The sequence below is a fragment of the Terrapene carolina genome, unplaced genomic scaffold (genome assembly GCF_002925995.2).
Source record: "Terrapene carolina triunguis isolate 2854851 unplaced genomic scaffold, T_m_triunguis-2.0 Scaffold193, whole genome shotgun sequence".
Classification (NCBI taxonomy): domain Eukaryota; kingdom Metazoa; phylum Chordata; order Testudines; family Emydidae; genus Terrapene; species Terrapene triunguis.
In genome coordinates, this window is record NW_020664544.1 from 2828703 (window position 1) to 2846186 (window position 17484).

Here is a 17484-nt window from a genome sequence, read left to right on the forward strand (position 1 = left end):
TCCCGGGTGGATCCCGGGTCCCCCCCCCCGCGCGCCGGGCCCCCCGCTGGGAGGGGCCGATCCCGGGTCCCCCCCCCCGGTGCCCCCCGCTGGGAGGGGCCGATCCCGGGTCCCCCCCCGCCGGGCCCCCCGCTGGGAGGGGCCGATCGAGGGGCCGATCCCGGGCCCCCTGCTAGGGGAGGATGTTGGGTCTCCCGGGGCCCCCTTCTAGGACGGAGCTAGATCCCGCCCCCCCCGGCTGGCTCCCCGGCCCCCCCGGCCCCCCCCCGGGCGGGCTCCCCCTGCCGGCGGGCCGGGCCCCTCTCTCGGCCGGGCCGGCGGCTCAGTCTCTCAGCGGCCGCCGAGCGCCTCCATTTTCCCTCCGGCTCTCGGCGGCGCGCGGGGCCGCGGTGGGGGGGTGCGCGCGGGGCGGCCGCGAGTCTCGCTCCTCCGCTGGGCCCCCCGCTCCCGGCCCCGCCTTCGCCGCCTCCCGCCCCCGGCGCGCTCGGTGCCGCCGCCGCCGCTCGGGCCCCGCTGCTCTTCGGTGCCTTTAAACCAGCCTCCCCCTGCTCTGCGCCCGGCGCATGCGCCGGCAGCGGGGTGGGGGCGTGAGGAGCGGGTGGGGAGAAAGTGAGGGGAGGGGCAGGGGGTACATGGGAGCAGAGGGGAGGGGGCAGGAGGTACATGGGAGGGAGAAGAGAGGGATATGTGGGGGAGGGGCAGGGGGTACATGGGAGCAGAGGGGAGGGGTATCTGGGGGAGGGGCAGAGAGGGGAGCGGTACATGGGGAGGAGCAGGAGGAACATGGGAGGGGTAGATGGGGAGGGGGCAGAGAGGGGAGGGGTACATGGGGAGGGGGAAGAGGGGGATATGTGGGGGAGGGGCAGGGGTACATGAGAGCAGAGGGGAGGGGTATATGGGGAGGAGGCAGGAGGTACGTGGGAGGAGAGGGGTACATGGGGGAGGGGAGGGGAGGGGCCAAGGAGTACAGGGGGATGGGTACATGGGAGGAGAGGGGTACATGGGGAGGGGGCAGGTGGTACATGGGAGGGGAGGGAGCAGGGAGTACAGGGGGAGAGGTACATGACAGAGTGGGGAAGGGGTAGAAGGTGCAGGGTGAGGGGAAAGTGAGGGGCATGGGGAGTAAGTGGGGGAGGGGAGGGGCTAAAGGAGCCAAGGGGTCGGCTGAGGGAGAAAAGGGCAGGGCAGTGCCCTACTTGGGGTGTGCTTGTCCTGGGCAAGGCTAAGGCCCTGTCCTTGGGGGTCGGATAGGGAGGCTGGGCAGTGAGGTCTGATTTCCTGGGTGCTCTGGGCATAGCCCCTGGTTGGAGGGGGCAGAGCTCTGTGCCATGCAGGCGGAGCTCATGCTCTGCATTTCGTTCTGGTCGTGCGATCAGCCGCCACCCCCCTCCTCCGATTTTTGCTGTACTGTAGTAGAAGGGAGGATTGCTGGTCAGGATGAAGACACAATGGCTTCTTTATCAGAGTCTAGTCCAAGTTCATATTGGTCCCATGTAGGAAAAACGATCATTAGCCGGTACAATGTACTCTACGGAGTGATACAGGAATAAGGAGCCTCCGAAATATGTTTGTTGGTGGATAATAATCATAATTGTTTATAAGGTGCTTTCCCACTGCACAACGCGTACCGCACCGTAGCCATCGCCAAGCCATTCCATTACCAGAAAATGCACAATATCAACAACACGAGCCACTCAAAGGTTGAAGCAAAGGGTTGTGCGTCTGGAATGTGTTCAGCGGGACAACGAGCTGGGGGCCTCAGGGCTGAGCAATCCAAAAAAACCCCAATACACACTGATAACATATCTTCTGCTGGGGCCTGTTCCTTCCGGGCTGGGCTGTCATTCCATTTCTTTAGATCCCATTTGCAAAGCACCTCATAATGTGTGTTGGGGGGGGGGGGGGGGCGGTATAATTGGGAAATTGTCACACAGTCTAGGTTCCTGGTGCCATCTAGGCTGCCATCAGGTAACGTGAGGGCAGGGCCCAACTATGAATTATGTCATACACAGGGGCATAAATGGGTAGGACTGAAAACCAGGGAGAGCCGAAGGCCCCGATCCTGCAATGATCTCTGCACTGATACCTATGGGACTCCACGCAGGCTTCCTTATGGCTTCCGGGGCTTTCTTCAGGACCCCATCAGAGGGACTCCTAATTGGCCTAAAGGGTGGCAGTGCAAAGCACCCCGTTCCCCCGAGCTTACATGTATTGCTTCGGTAACTAGAGTCCCCGGGGCACCAGCAATCAATACCTCAGGGTTCACCCCCTAGGGTCCAATCCCACATCCCAGGAGTGGCCTCCACTCCCTCCAATGGTCCCATTGACTTTAACGGGGCCTTTGTGTCAGCAGAGTGGGCCAGATCAGGGTCACTAAGTGGAGAAAAATTCCTAGTTTCATTTTATACTGTCTTCAGGTGGCGGCTCAACCCACCTGCCCTGCAGCATGGGGGAGCCTTGTCACCCCACTGGGGGGGTCTGTGTGGATTTGTCCCCCGCATTCCTCTCTCTGCTCTTGTTGGGTTGATTTTTTCCCCCTGGTTCATCCCAGTTTCTTTATCTTACTGCTTTTTCCCCACACGCCCGCTACCTGGCCGCCCATGAGCTCCTGCCCCTCCCTTTTGCTGCATTCTCCTCAGCTTTCCTTTCCCTCCCACTGGTCATTTTCCAGTTCAAACCACCAGCCCCAGCTATCTCCTCCCAACCGCCCAGCTCCAACCGCCCTCTCCCAGTTCAAACTGCCACCCCCAACCTCCATGGAGCCATCCGAGCTTCTGGACCAGGGACCTTATCCAGCATGGCAGACTGGCTGGATCAGCGCCCGGTGTCTGCCTGCCTGCAAGCTTGGGCCTTGCAAGGTATTTGCTGCGCCACAGTCTGCTCTAATCCTGAAAGTACCAGGCTGCACGGGAAAGCCTAGTCAATTGCACCATCCTGTTGGCCTGGGGGGGAAGGGGTGTGCATGTCTGTGTTGTTTTTGCCTCATTTCCTGCAGTGGTTTTCCTCCTGCTGAAAAAAAAACCCAAACAACCCAAACACATTTGAAACAGAGAAGGCAAAGGCTGACAAGAGGAGCGCAAAGCGGCCCAAAGCGACGGCTGGTGGTAGGGAGGTGGCTGAAGTCGATGGGAGTTCCTCAGTGTCGATTTCCCACTGTTGAGCCCGCAGACTGGGCAGCGGGACAATCTCCGAAGGGCAGATTGCCATGGACTGAAACGTGGGCTGGTTTTGTGCTGGCCTGGGACCCAGGGGAAGAGGGGAAAGTGTCTCTTTCACTATTAAACAAGTATGATCAGAGCACAACAAATACCAGATTTACAGCAAATGGATCAAAAAGCCACAGCCTCTCAGAATCAATTGCTCCAGCTAGTGAGAGATTCAGCCCGAGCATAGAGCCAGGAGCCAGTACCCAGCTCTACATCTGACTCACTGTGAAGTCACTGCACTGCTATGTGCCTCAGTTTCCCCACATCTATACAATTCAATTAAATATTCATCTAACCCACAGGGGGCGAGAGGCAGAGAGTGATTGTGCAGCTAACGGCACCATCTAAGTACTGAGGATGGACAGGCCAGGCTGCAGCAGGGCCTGTCCCTGCCCTGGAGCCACACAGAGAGTTAATCTTTGGGGCCACCAATCCAGCCCCTTCCAGCCGCACTCACCTCCTGGCCTGACTACAACAAAGCAGTTGCCTCTGCTTTACAGCGAAAGGGCCGGATCCTGCTCTATGATGGCCATGTAGTCTATGTAGCCCTGCCCAAACACAAAGTAAAAACCCTCCAGATTGACACCGGTGTGACTGAGATCAAAAGCAGCCCTGAGCCTGTCTGCCCTGAGCCCACAGGCCCCTCCCAGCAGCGTCTGCTCCCCGGCACCTTGTGACTTTGTTTTGTCTTTCCTGGCCCCTGGGAGGGCTCCCCAAGCCGGCAGCACCCTGCGGGGCCATGGGGGCGGCAGCCCGCTCCAGCCCCCTCCTTCGAGGGTGACGCAAGAAACTCAGGGAGGAGAAAGAAAAAAAACCAAAACATTCAAACCAATAGGCATCACAAGAGCCTAGCTGGATTTTCTCCCAAGCGTCTCAGACAAACAGAGCGTCTTAATTAGCCATGGATGGATTATGTAACAAGCGAAGACCGTGCCCGCCCTGGGGGAGAGAGATCTGCAGAGGCCACTGATCTCCTGCTCTGCGCCTCCTCCCCCCATCGGCCCTGCCACCCTGGCATGGACCTCCAGCCAGGCACCAAACTGAACAGTCTGTGCCGAACGGCATCTTCACCGACCCACAGGACAGAACTTCCGTGCACAGCTCGGCTGGGCCCCCGCACGCGATGCCCAGAGGCATGGCCCCCTCCCCAGCTGACTGGACGCTCCCCGGTGTAAGGGGAAAGGAGAATTTGGCCTGATCATGCTCCTGATGATTCTTGTACGTGAAGGGGGGCAGCTTCTTTGCATCCTCTCCCCCCAACAGAACACAGGCTGGGAGTCTTAGTCTGACTGTCATTTATTCATTGTATTACCGTAGTATCTAGCAGCCCCCGTCATGGATCAGGACCCCACTGTGCAAACCCCAAATAGTCCCTCCCTCAAAGAGCAGGACTCACGCTCCCGTGAGCCGCACAGCTACTTGACTCCCTGCAGCCGGAGGCCTAGTCGGCTTAAAACCAAGACAGGAATAACTCAGGCATTGCTCCCCCACCCCTCGCCCCCAACCTTGACCAGGAGAGACCCTGCACCCCCAAGGGTTGGAGAAAAGTTCAGCCTCAACTCTGGGCCTCTCTGCTGAATGAATAGGACCAGGGAGGCAAACCCCGCTGAGCCCTGCCAAACTCGTTTCATGCAGGGCACTGACTGAACACCCACACCCTGCCTCCCCTCGGGGGGAGCTGAGCGAGCAGCCCAGCGGGAAAAGGAGCCACCACCAGTTCTTTCTCCCCAGAGCCACCCAAGCTCCACAGGCATCAACCCCAGTCATAACGGGGGAAATTCCCTGCTTGTGTAAGCCACTGAAGTCAACAGTGACGCCAGCAGAGAATTTGGCCTGATCATAACAGTAACAAAGCCCTTTGCAGCCATCCATTCATCGCTAGCTTTACGTATACAAGCAGCACCAGAGACAGCATCCAGTTCCAGTGTCCGCACTTCCACGCAGAGGTGGACAAATTGCAAAGGGCTCAGAAAAGAGCTGCGAGAATGATTCAGGTCGGGGGGACCGGCCTGATCGGGAGAGACTCCAGTTGCTCGGGCTATTCAGTTTAGGCCAGAGAAGGTTCAGAGGTGACCTGAGCGCGCTCTAGAAGAAGCGACCCGGGGAAGAGAGTTCGTAGAGGGAAGGACTCTCTCATGGAGCAGACAAAGACCGCCAGACTTCCAGCGGCTGGGAGCTAAAGCAAGATCAGAAATAAGGCACCCGTTTTGAATAGCGAGGGGAATGAATCAGCCAGCGACATGGTGGGGTTTCCACCTCTTGGAGTCATTGACTTGAGACTGGAGTCGCGGGCCAGCCCAAACAAGGTCCAGGCTTGCTGCAGCGATCTGGGGGGAAAGTTGCTGGCGTGGGCTATGCAGGAGGTCGGACGAGATGCTCAGAATGGGCCCGTCTGGCCTTACAAAGCAATTAATCTGTTAATCAATTCCCACCGGCCCCTCTTACTGCAGGTAAATCCCATCCATAAGTGCCTAACAGCCAGAGGGTTTCCACGGAATAAGCCACTGGAAGCGCTTGGCAGGCAAACCGGGGACAAAACTGCAGAGGTCCTGCCCGGGAACAACAGACCAATCTCTGGAGATGTTCTGGGCAGCTAAGTAAAAGGACCTGATTCTCGGCAGCTAGTGAGATCGAGGCCCCGTTGTGAGAGCGTCCTCGCCCCGCGGAGCTCACGGCCCATGTAGGTTGGGAGAAAGGAAGGACCATTCTTGCCATTTTGGGGCTGGGCTAGAGAAGTCCGGAGAGAGTCAGTGACTTGCCCAGCGATCAGGCAGGGTCAGGGAGAGCCAGGGGCTGGTTCCCCAATGCCCTGCACCAGGGCAAAGGGCTGTGAGACGCTGCCAGGTCAGTCTGCAGGGCCCTGGATGACGGGACGAGGTGCAGGGCGATGGGCCGTCAGGCTCCCTGGGTCCCAGCCCAGGGCTTTGGCCCCAGCCCGCCCTTCCAGTCCCTGGGAGCCGCAGGCACTCAGCATGTCCCAACCGCAGCCTCCCACCCTCTCAGCGGGGTCATCAATTCTGCAGGGGGAGGGGGGAAACTGAGGCATGGAGAGGCCAAGTGACTCACCCAAAGACACATCGGCCTGGTCCACACGTAACAATTAGATCGACCCAGCTACATCGCCCGGGGCTGTGACCCATTTTGTGCCCCGAGCGCTGCAGAGAGGTCGACCTGACCCCCCCCGGGCAGACACTGCCAGCACGCCAGACGGATTCTCTTGTCACCAGTTACCGCCTCAGAGAGGTGGATTAACTCAAGTGTCGGGTGCTGTGGGACGGGTCTGTGCTCCGGCGGGATCCCTGCAGTGCCCCGGCCGTGCCGTGGAGCGTGGACAGGGCCCGGGGAGCCAGCGGCAGAGTGGGGAATAGGGCCCCGGCTCCTGCTTGAACCCAGCTGAGGCCCCAGGGCTGGGGAGAGCCAGGCTAGTGAAGAGAGAGGGGCCCAAGGTCCCCTCGCAGGGGGCTCAGAGCCGTTCGCAGCCCAGATGCTGCTGCAGCCCTCAGCAGGCCCCGGCCCCCGCCTGCTCTCTGCACAGCTGGGCTGCAAATAAAGCCTCGAGCAGCAGTTGCAATATTTGGCCGCTCGGTGTCTCCAGAGCTCAGCCGCAGCCAGGATGGGGCAGGCAGGTTGTGTGCGAAGAGCTGGCTGCATTCACTTCCAGGGGCCCTGATCTTCCCCCTTGGGCTCCTTGATACCTGGGGAAGACGCCGACACCGCCTGGGGAAGCTCTTCCAGCCTCTTCGCACAGGCACCCGGTGCAGGATCAGGCCGGGGGGGGGGGGGCAGGAACCAGCCCGACATGGGGGAGCACATTGCCCCACTGAGCTGGGATCCCCGCAAGGATCCCTTTAGCCTGGCTGGTAGCAGGTTAAACTTGTGTCCAAGGTGCCCTGGGACCCTGGGGGGCTTCCCGGACCTTGCAGTGAGACCCCCATTGCACTGGAGTCAGTGGGAGGCGCTCTCCAGCCCCGGCGACCCGCGGATGTGCACAGCCCAGAGCGAGGGTCCTGATCTGTCGCGTGAACCCCCCAGGCTCTGTCCCATCCATGTCCCACTCAGCCTCTGGTCCCAACGCTCCCTCGCAGGGGTGGCCGGGGGCGTCTCAACCGTGCAGCACCAGTGTGAGGATGGTGCCGATCCTTGGCTGCCTGAGCACCCAGCTCAGATCTCCAGGAGTCGTCTGGGCTGGTACATTTCCAGCCGTGCCAATGGACCGAGCCTGTTACGACAGGCACGTGGGCAGACGGGGGAATGGCTGGGATAATTAATCCACCTCACCCTCAGGGATCTGCCAGTGAAACCCACGTGTAGTCCAGTGGGTCACCTGGCAGGGGTCACTGCAACCCCTGGTGGGTCTCTCCTGTGCCAGGCTGCCTAGTGCCAGGGGGTGCTGCCTCTCTCACTGTGTCCTCTGCTGAGCTCTGAACTGCTGCATCCCAGTGTGTGGTGCACCCTCCCTCGGGCACAGAGAAGCAGGGCTGGGGCCAGCGGCTCAGGGAGGAACCGTGGGGCAGACGGGCAGCTTGGAAAATCAGCCCATTGCTCCGGGGGATACCAGTCGCGCTTAGCTCCAGCCGCAGAGCGGCTGCTGTAACGGTAATACAGTGTGGGGTAGTGGTTAGAGCTTGGGCCGGGGAGCCAGGACTCTGGGTTCTACCCCCTGCCCAGGGAAGGAGTCAGGTCTAGTGGTAAGGGGAGAGGACTGTACTGTCCCCCATTGCTTCGTGTCCTGGTACACGCTGGACTGTCATGGGACTGAGCTGCGCGTCACCGCTCTAGGTCGCAGGTTCAAAGCCGGCCCAGGGGCTTTCATAGCTTGTGGGAAGTGAGGTTGTGTCCCAGGGCCCAAGGGAGCTGTCGGAACCCACCCTGAACCAGCAGGCTCGGTGCACTGACCTCTGGGCCAAACAGACTCAATGGCTCTCGGCTCAAGTGGGGTCCCTCAGGGATGGCAGGGAGCAGGCTATAGGAGCCGTCTGCCCTGCCGTAGCTGTCCTGGGTGCACAGGCGCTCCAGGGGGACCCCCCGCCTGGACCCTTCGCCAGCCCGACATTCGCTTCGTTCCAAGGCCTGGAGGAAGGAACCAAAGAACCGGAGCAAGAGCCGCAGAACCGAACAACAGAGGAGAGGAAAGTCCCCACAGGCAAGACTGAAGTTGGTATCTGGAGCCTGGATGCTAAGGTGATGGGCACTGAACTGAGCATTTGGGGGAACCCGGCCTGGAGGGTGGGTGCGGAGCCTTTGAAAAGACAGAGCAAGTGGAACCATTGCCCGAGATTCGTGCTGATTTCTCGATCCCAGGCAATTTGGGAATCAAGACGGGACGTTTTTCTAAAAGATCTGCCCTGGGAATTGCTTTGGGGCAGTTCTCTGGCCTGACGACCCCGGAGGTCAGACTCAGGGACCACAGCAGCCCCGTCCATGGGTCCTGGGAATCTCTGAATCGATCGGTCGATGTGTCTGGGGGTAGGGGGCAGATGGATGGATACTATGCCCAGTCATTAGCAAAGGGCTCATTAGGCAGTCTTCATGGCTGGGTCTGACTGTCTAGGTTATTAGCTTTCTGGGGCAGGAGCTGTCTCACGCCGGGCAGAAGGATCTCGGTGCATTTCCCAGCACAAAGAAATAACGAATTCCTATTGAAAGGAGGCTGCGCTGCTTTGATCTGGGGGGCCCCTGGGCAGCCCATGGGGTCATGACACCAACAATCACAGCAGCTAACCTGCCCTGCGTGCTGTTCCCCCAAAAAGGTGGCAGCCCCCCAGCCTTTGCCTGAGTCCAGCGGGCTGTTTTCACTGCGCTGCGGAAGGAAAGCTCCCAGCTTGGCGGGACTGCAATCCCTCTGCATCAGAGAGCTTCCCGAGCCAAATCCCCCCTCCTCGCTTCCCTCTGCGCCTGGCAGACAGGAGCAGAGATCTCCATTGCAACAAGCGGCACCAACGTTCTCCGAGCCGAGCCTGACAGACAGGGCTCCCCCTGCTCCGCAGGCACCTACGCCCGCCCGCCCGCCCGCTGTGTTGTGCTCGCTGAGAGGAGTTTCCTGCGGGCGGCCAGCGAGCACACCCAGCACCCAGCTCCTGCAGGCCCACGTGCCTGGCCTCCACTCCCAGCCCTGCACATGTCTCTGCAGCAGGGATGTTTAGCAGGGAAGTTGTTGTGGCTAAAAATGGAGCAGCCCTCACATGCCTGGGCCACGTGACGCAGGCGCCACAAACAGCTCTCAGATGGAGCAGGCTGCACACACCAGGAGGAGGAGGGGAGGGCAGCGCCCGGGCTCACATGGGCTGGCAAGGAAAACACAAGCCCTAGGCTGGGTCAGGGCAGCAGAGCCGACTCCCAGGAGCACATGCCGGCGTCCGTGCCAGCACGGCCGCTGCTCCGGGTTTGCCCAGGCCCTGGGAACGAAAAGAAACAACAACACGAAGCCCCTTCCTGACGGGACCGTGCAGGGAGCTCGGCCAGCGGGGCCCAATCCTGACGCGCACACCGGGGTTCCCAGGAGGAGAGCGGCGTCTGTCAATCACCCTCAGGGACCCAACACACCAGCGCGTCAAGTTTGGGCCAAATCCATCCCCGGGGTAACACTCTGGGCGCCGGGGGAGGTTCCCCAAAGCGCTCAGTAGCTCAGGTACATGTGGGGTGCGGGGCACCTTGAACCTGAGCCCGGCTCTGGCTATCACCGTAGTGTCGGGGCTCCAGCTGCCCAATGAAGTCTTGCAGTGTGATCTGTCCGCTCCCGCCCCTAACAGAGAGCAAGAGACCCTGTCTCTGCCCCACGAGTTTGCAATCCAATTAAAGCAGGTGACAATCAATCCGGAAGGCTGGGGGAGGGAAGGTGCAGGCCAGATAAAGAGGGTAAACAGGCAAAGTCCCTCCCCCGCCCAGCCGTTATCAGCTGGCATCAGGGCCCAGGGGAATTGCGAGTCAAGAGGGAATGAAGGATGTGCAGCGAGGCAGGGCAGCGTCGCCCACCCCAAGGGTTCAGAAATCCTGAGTCGAGCCCCCAGAACCCCGAGACCAGAAATCGCCCGTGGGGGGGTTCCGCGCACTCGCCTTCTGGGCTTGGGCCCTTCTGGGGCCGTGTCTGCAAGCCCAGGGGCTGGGGGGGCTGTACATGAACGCTGCTGCCGTTCTTCCCTGTGCCCATGACTCCAGGAGCTGGAGGCTTTCCGGAAACCACCAAAGCTTGCGAGAGCGGCCGACGCCGCGTCCTGAGCATGGATCTGAGCCATGTCTGGAAACCACAAAACTATGGAGAAAAGCCCCAAACTGAAGCAAAAACCCGAGCGCAGGATTTTATAAACTACCCCCGGCCCCCCAGCTAGCAGCGGCTCAGGGCCCCCCGGGAGGGAACAGTGACAGACAGGGCAAGGGCACCAATCCTGCCACACCGATAAAGGCTTGTTCACAGTTTTGTACACTCCTAAGCCACATAAGGTTTCTATAGCCCTTTGCACGCGTGTCAAATGTCCGTGCAAGCCAGTGGCGAACCAGGCCCTGGATTTCTCTGCGCCGGAGCAAGGACCCCGGCGCAAACACTTACAAAAACGGGCTTTGCCCCAGGGCTGGTGGTTTTTACCCCTGTGCAGGACGTCTGCACCGGGGCTTGCATGGTGCAGCTATAGCTGAGAACTGTAGTTCCCCTTCTCCAGCCTCCCCCGCCCAGGACGGACCATCCCAGAGCGCTGCAGGGCAGGGCCACTGCAAAACCAAAGCAACAGGTCCAATTAGGCTGCCAAACATGAGACAGGACGCCCGGTTTCCTTCCCCAAACCACCAGCCCGACCCTTTAGCAATCTGGCAGGAGAGCCAAATGCAGAAGCTGTTTCCTCCGTGATCTGCTTTCGAAATGGGGGGATTGCGACATGCCTTGGGAGCAGCGTGGATGGGGAGCAAACTAGGCCCCGATCCTGCAAAGACCGACCCACAGGCTTGATTCGGAGCCAGGGGCTAGCCCCCTTCCCTGGAACACCACCGGGAACCCCGGGAATTGAGGCTTTGCAAGAGCTGGGCTCTAGTTCACCAGAATTTCTGGTGACGCTGCTCTGAGGCGGCTGCATCCGGCAGGCAGGAATGTGGGCTCTCTCCCAAGGCAGGCAGTGGGTTAGGAGGAACAGGAGCCCAGCCTACATTCCCTCCGCCTGGCAGCTCCTGCAATGCAGAGCAAGGAAAGCTCTCGCCAGCCACCTCCGCAGGCGTTACACTGCACCAAAGCGGGGCGGGTCCCCGCGTCCTTGGGAAGGAGGGCAGGAAAGCCTTGCACGGGCTGCAGTGGAGATCCTACAAGGACGGAAAAACCCTTCCCTCGCTGCAGGCGCCGGGACAGCCTGCAGCAGGGGCTGGAGCACCCGTCCCAAGGCATTCACACGCTCAGGGGTCACTGCGGCTAGATCAGGGCCCCGTGCAAACAATGCATTTACGCCAGAGGGGGAGGGGGTCCCCTCTTCATTGTTGTGCAAGTCCCAGAGAGGCCCTGGATGGGATCGTTTCAAAGGGGGGCAATGCACAAGCGACCACCCCTGGCTGGTGCATCCCCCTCGAAGCCCCCCCGGCCTCTGGGAGGGGTCGGTGCCCTTGGCCTTCTGCAGTCCCAAAGGTGACTTGAGGTTCCCCTGCTCCCAGTGCCTGCTTGTGCCAGGGTAGCCGGGGCGGCTCCCTGCACGGCCAGCGCTTCCCAGGCCTGTGTCACAGGGGGCGGCCTCGAGCTCGGGCCACAGCCGGGAGCCTGCGCCGGGCCCAACGCACCCAGCAGGAGGGGGCGCTTCACCGGGGTGTGAATTGCACCGCGGCAGGAGGCTGGGGCGCTGCAGAGTTGGGGGGTTACAACTGCCCATGGGGTGATCGGGGAGCAGGGGACGTCACGGCAGCCTGCTCCAGGCCGAGGTGCTGCCTGGGGGGTGTCCCCGGCTGGCTGAATAACTGTACTCATCATTACAGACCCCAGTTCAGTTCCCTGCCTCCCCCCCCCCCATTTTGCAGCATTGGTTTCAATTAAAGCAGCTTCTGTTTTGTACAACCCACTTGGCGTGGTGCCTTTGTGTCTCGGGGGGACGATTCCCTGGTTTCTATTTACTCCTTTCTTTTGAGGAGGGGAGGGGTTGGTCCTGGAGCTGAGCTGGCCCACATGCCAGCAGAGATGACTTAGGAGCTAGAAGTTGCCTGGCAAAACCTCCAGGGGCGATCAGTTCTTGGCCTGGCCGCCTCGCCAGGCCCTTGGGGGAGGCTGGATTTCCTCTTTGCCATGAGCCGAGACCTCACTCCCTGGCTGGAGGGGAGGGTCACGGGCTGGGACGGATGCATGTCAGGACCAGGGAGCATTTGCTGATTTTCCCCGCCAGTATATTGGTAACGTGAAAAGCACCTTTCAGGGAACTCCCAGCGAATGTTACGGCCTGGTGCTTGTTTGCTGCTATGAGATCCCAGCTCGAAACCTTTGCAGATTTCGGGCCATCAGGCAGCGTGGAAGGGCCTGAGCCCTGGCTAACAGCTGAAAGGCTGTGAATTCAGTTTGCACTGAAAGACAATGTTTGTTAAAGAAAAACTCCCCCCCCCCCAAGTGGGCTGTATTTCTGCCTCCTCCAGCCCTGCCCTTTCACAAAAGCACGCAGCAGCAGGTTTTAAGGAGGAATAGTCAGAAGGAAAAACAAGGGACCATTTAAGGTAGAATTGAAGTGATGTTTGCTTGCAGGTCTGAATGCACCCACTCCTTTTTCCGTCATTAACCTCGCTGGGGGCAGAAACCACCAGGACTGGCAGTAACCCAAAGGGCCCGTCAAACGATGGCATAACGGGACTTTTGTCAGGGCCCGGGGCCAGATCCTGAGGTGGTGCAAATCAGCGCGGCTTGGCTGGTGTCAGGAGAGCTATTCGGATTTCCTCCAGCAGAGGAGCTTGGCCCTTATACACGTGTCTTTTCTGCAAGGGGCCCAGAAAGGAGAATCGTTAGGGAACAAAATGTGACTGTCGAATGTCCTGTTCCTTCAACTCAAACCTAAGGTGTGTGGTTTGTCCCCGGCAGATTGTTACCTTCATATGCACCCTACATGTACGACACGTATTATATGGGCTGGCTGCAGCCTGGCAGCCGAGAGTCATGCAGTCTGTACCCCCCCTCCCCCTTGCCAGTGGCTCTCCGGATGGTCTCGGGCCCATCCCTTCTCTGTGCCTCAGTTTCCTCTGGGCTAATGGTCGCGCCTGACCTGCTGATGAAAAGTGTTACGCGTTATTGTTTGTTACGTCGGTGGGTTATTCACTTGGGGGCGGTGGAATAGGTTTGTCACAAAGCCTCTCACTGGAAGCTGCAGGCTCTGAAGAAGTGTGTGTGGGGGGGAATTAGCTAGTCCTCGTATTAAACACCCGGGATGCGATGGAGTCAGAGCGCCCACTGCGCGCTTGATTTCGCCTGTTCCCCAGGGGCTGACCTGAGGAACCTTGATGACGAGAAGCAGTCACCCTGGGCTCTGTGGGGGCGCGTGTTAGCCCTTGGCCTCAAAGCGCTGTACAAGAGAGGTAGGTATCCTGAGCTCCAGCTGGGAAACTGAGGCAGAGCAAGGCAATGACTTGCCTGAAGTCACCCAAAGGCCAGTGGGAGACCTGGCAATAGAATCTGTGTTCCCCCTCTAGTGCTCTACGTGCCCTTCCTCATGTGAGCCAACCTTTCTCTCCGGAGTAAAGCCCTTGAATCCAATGGGACGGCTCACACGAGCTGATTCGAGGGCCTCTGATGCAGATTCGGGGAGCACTCATAGCCTCTCCTCCGAGCCGCCCTGTGGGCTGACTCCTGTGATGGGCTTTTGCAGAGTGCTCTGTGGGGTGACCCCCCCCAGGGGCTGTAACACAGAGTGCTCTGCTTAATGCCATGCACTATAGACTCTCGACAGACTCCGCTTGGCTTTGGGAGCTGCAGCCTCATGTAAAAAGCCCTTTTCTGGAACAGGTTTTAATAAGATAAAGAATCTGGCAGTGGCCAGCCTTGAAGTAAAAATAACCCCTCACGCACACAGGTGCCAAGTCACATGGCCCAGCGGCTGGGCACAGCCAGAGCGGGGACCCACAGGGCACGGAGACCGGATTCCTCAATCCCAAAGGAGATTTACTGCCCAGTCTCCCCTTCAGCCCCAAATGCAAAAGGCCTTTTGAGGTCTGTTTTTAAGCTGCATCCTTGCGATTCCCAGCAGCGCAGCCCGGCTGTGACGGTCTCCTCTGAGGGAGGGCCAGAGGGTAGCAGTGGATCTGAGCCGAGCCTGCTTTGCTTGCGAGATCTGGGGTGTGAAGGGACAAGTCCAGGCTGAAAGGGGATTTCCTGGTGGCACCAGCCAGGGGATTGTGCGTGTTGGGCAGGAAGCGACATTCAGCTCCCTATGGGAGAAGCCCGGTTCAGCTCTCCAGGGGACAGGCTGCAGCCATCCAGTATTCGGCAACTATCTCCAGCTCCATAGGGGCGCGCACTGCATGATTGGGAATTTCAGATATTACTTGTATTGCAGTAGGGCCCAAAGGCCCAGTGAAGGATCGGGCCCCAGTGAGCTAGTTGGGATGTGCACATGTGACACTATCTTACAATGATGCAGGAGTCTGTACTCAAATCTCTCAGGGACAGGTAGCAGCGAGGATGGGGAGCAGGAGGTAGCCCGGTGCCTGACGCCGGGTTCCCGGCGCGCCCCCCACTGGCATTGCCTCCAGTGCAGGGCCTGGCTCAGGATCCCTGTTGCTATCCCACTGCTTTAGAATAGCTCTGAGACCTCGGAGGGCTGGAGCCAGTGCTCTCTGGAGCCAATAGAAACACTCCTGTTGACTTTGGGCCAGTATTTTGCTAATCCAAGGGAGATGGATGGGGCTACAATTTGGCCTTGGGCAGCATAAGGGACCCTGGCTGGAAATCCTGGGACTCAAACCAGGGCAGAGAAGCAGCTGGTTTAGAATTTGTTATTATTTATTCGTATTGTGGTAGCAACCATGGAGCTCCAGGTGTGGTCCAAGACCCCAGCGCGCCAGGCGCTGTACAAACACAGAGCAAAAAGCCAGTCCCTGCCCCAAAGAGCCGACAGTCTAAGACCTGCCATTGCAAAGTGCTTGCTGATCCTTGGTTGAAAGCTGCCATGGAAATGCAAACTATCACTGGTCAGTGACATCGTGCATGGGAGCAGAATGTGTTCCTGCCGTCTGACAAATCGGGTCAGCAGAAAGCACCTGTCCATTGTTGTTCTTATCACTAGCTAATCAAAAGGAATGTTTAAAAGGACGTGTTGGAATCAGTTGTAAAACGCAGAGTCTGATACACAGAGCTCTGCCTCTGAGAAGCATGTACTCCACTCCCGCAAGCACACAGCTCTGTCTGAGGGGACCGGTCCAGTCTCTCATTACATTTCCTGCAGAAGAGGTAGGGGGCGCTCGAGGGCACAGTGCTGTTTTTGTGAAGGTCCTACATAAACTTTGGCTTTGGTCAGCTTGGGAAGAGGAAGGGTGAACAGGCTCGGCAGACGCAGGAAAAGTCAGTAACCCCTCCCTTGCCATCAGCGTTAGCATCCTGTGGCCAGATCCTGGCGGTGCTCTCTCGACTTCAGCAGCACTGGGTCAGTCGACACCAGCTGAGGATCCGGAACGTAGGGGCTGCCAGACTGGATCCGACCCCAGCACCCTGGACCGTGGCCCATCTCCAGCAGGAAGGCATGAGAACCTCACAGTGGGAAGTTAGACTCAAAGATTCCTCTATCCCTGGCCAGGCTATTTCAGGCCAGATCCATCCCGGGTGTAACTCTCTTGGAAGGAATGTGGCCCCTTAATAACCCTAGTGGCCACAAGCTATGCAGGGCACAGGTGCTGAGCATTCACCCAGCTCAGTCGAGCCAGTGGGAGCTGCAGCCGCTCCGCGTCCCCGACAATCAGAGACCGTTTCTATCTAGCAGCCGAATGTGAAGCAACCGGGTTTGCCATTTTTGTTAAGCCCCAGGGTTGCTCCCAGGGGTGCAGACTCTCCCCAGATCAGCCACTGAGGTCACAGGGCAAGTTGGAGGCGTGAGGGCAGCAGGGCCGGTCCCACGCTCTGCAATCCCGCTCCCAGCTGCCAAGGTCACATTTGAGGAGCTGCTTCCCAGTGCCAGGGGTTGCTGCAGTGGTTGTGGGTGGCTGTTTTTTCTGTGCTGAAAATGAATAGCTTAGGTCAGGACTGATTCTAGCAGCCCTGGAACATGGGTGCGGTGGGGAAGGGAGCTCCCTGGCAGGCAGGGAGAATCCCAAGCATCTGCAGAGAGAGCCTGACGTGCAGCTGTGCATGCCTGAAACTGGGCTCGAGCCACAGCTGGGGTGCAGGAGCTCCGGCCAGACTGTCCCTTCTGGGCTGGGAATGCAGGCAAGCGATGGTGCACCAGGCAGGGCTGATGCACCAAGGCCCCTGTCACTTTTCAGTCCCCTTTGCTGGAGGCAGACAGGATCCGAGGTTCACCCCGGCATGCCCAGCCCGGGCTAGCCGAGGCATGGAGAGGTCGGCTGACTGGTTCAAGGTGACTCAGGGAAGGAGTGGTTTCCGCAGGATTTGGCGGTGGCCTCCCTGATCCCAGGCTGGATGAGCACATGACCTCTTCACCCCTTTGCCTGCACCTGTCAGGGCACTGAAGCCGATGACAAAGCGCCCGTTCAACGGGCAGGCAGGCAGGACTGTTTTCCTGCACGCTCTGAGCCTCGACGGGTAAAGAAAACCAGCCACGGGGCAAGTGGGGAGATACAAACAGCGTTGGGTATTTAGGATCCTTTCCTCCCGGCATCAAAGCAACCTCACATTGCTCCAGCTTCAGTGTGGCCATATGTTTGTGAGTCATCATTAAATAAACAATAACATGGGAAGTGGGTGGGGGGTTTAGGATTTCCATCTGCGATCGGGAGGAACCTGCCGCATTGGTGCCAGACACAGGCAAGCCCATAGCAAGGAACGGTGGAGAAACTCCATATAAGCCCTGCTAGTTATTCTGAATGGCTCAGTTAAGGTGGGATTGCAGAGCAGGGCAATCTGCCGTGACCTTGGCTATCAACGGGTTCTGGGATGGTGCTTCAGGGGAACCTCAGACCCACCCCTGGTTGGCCAGAATGCCATCAAAACATCTCGGCATCAGACAGAGAAGCAGCAGGGCAAGGGGATGGAACTGACAGTGTTTATATGGATCTAGCGATGTTTTAAGAACTGGTTAACATTTCTCATTCAACAAAATGTTTCTGACCAAAACGAGCCTTAAAAAAAATATATATATATATATATATATATATATATATATATATATATATATAT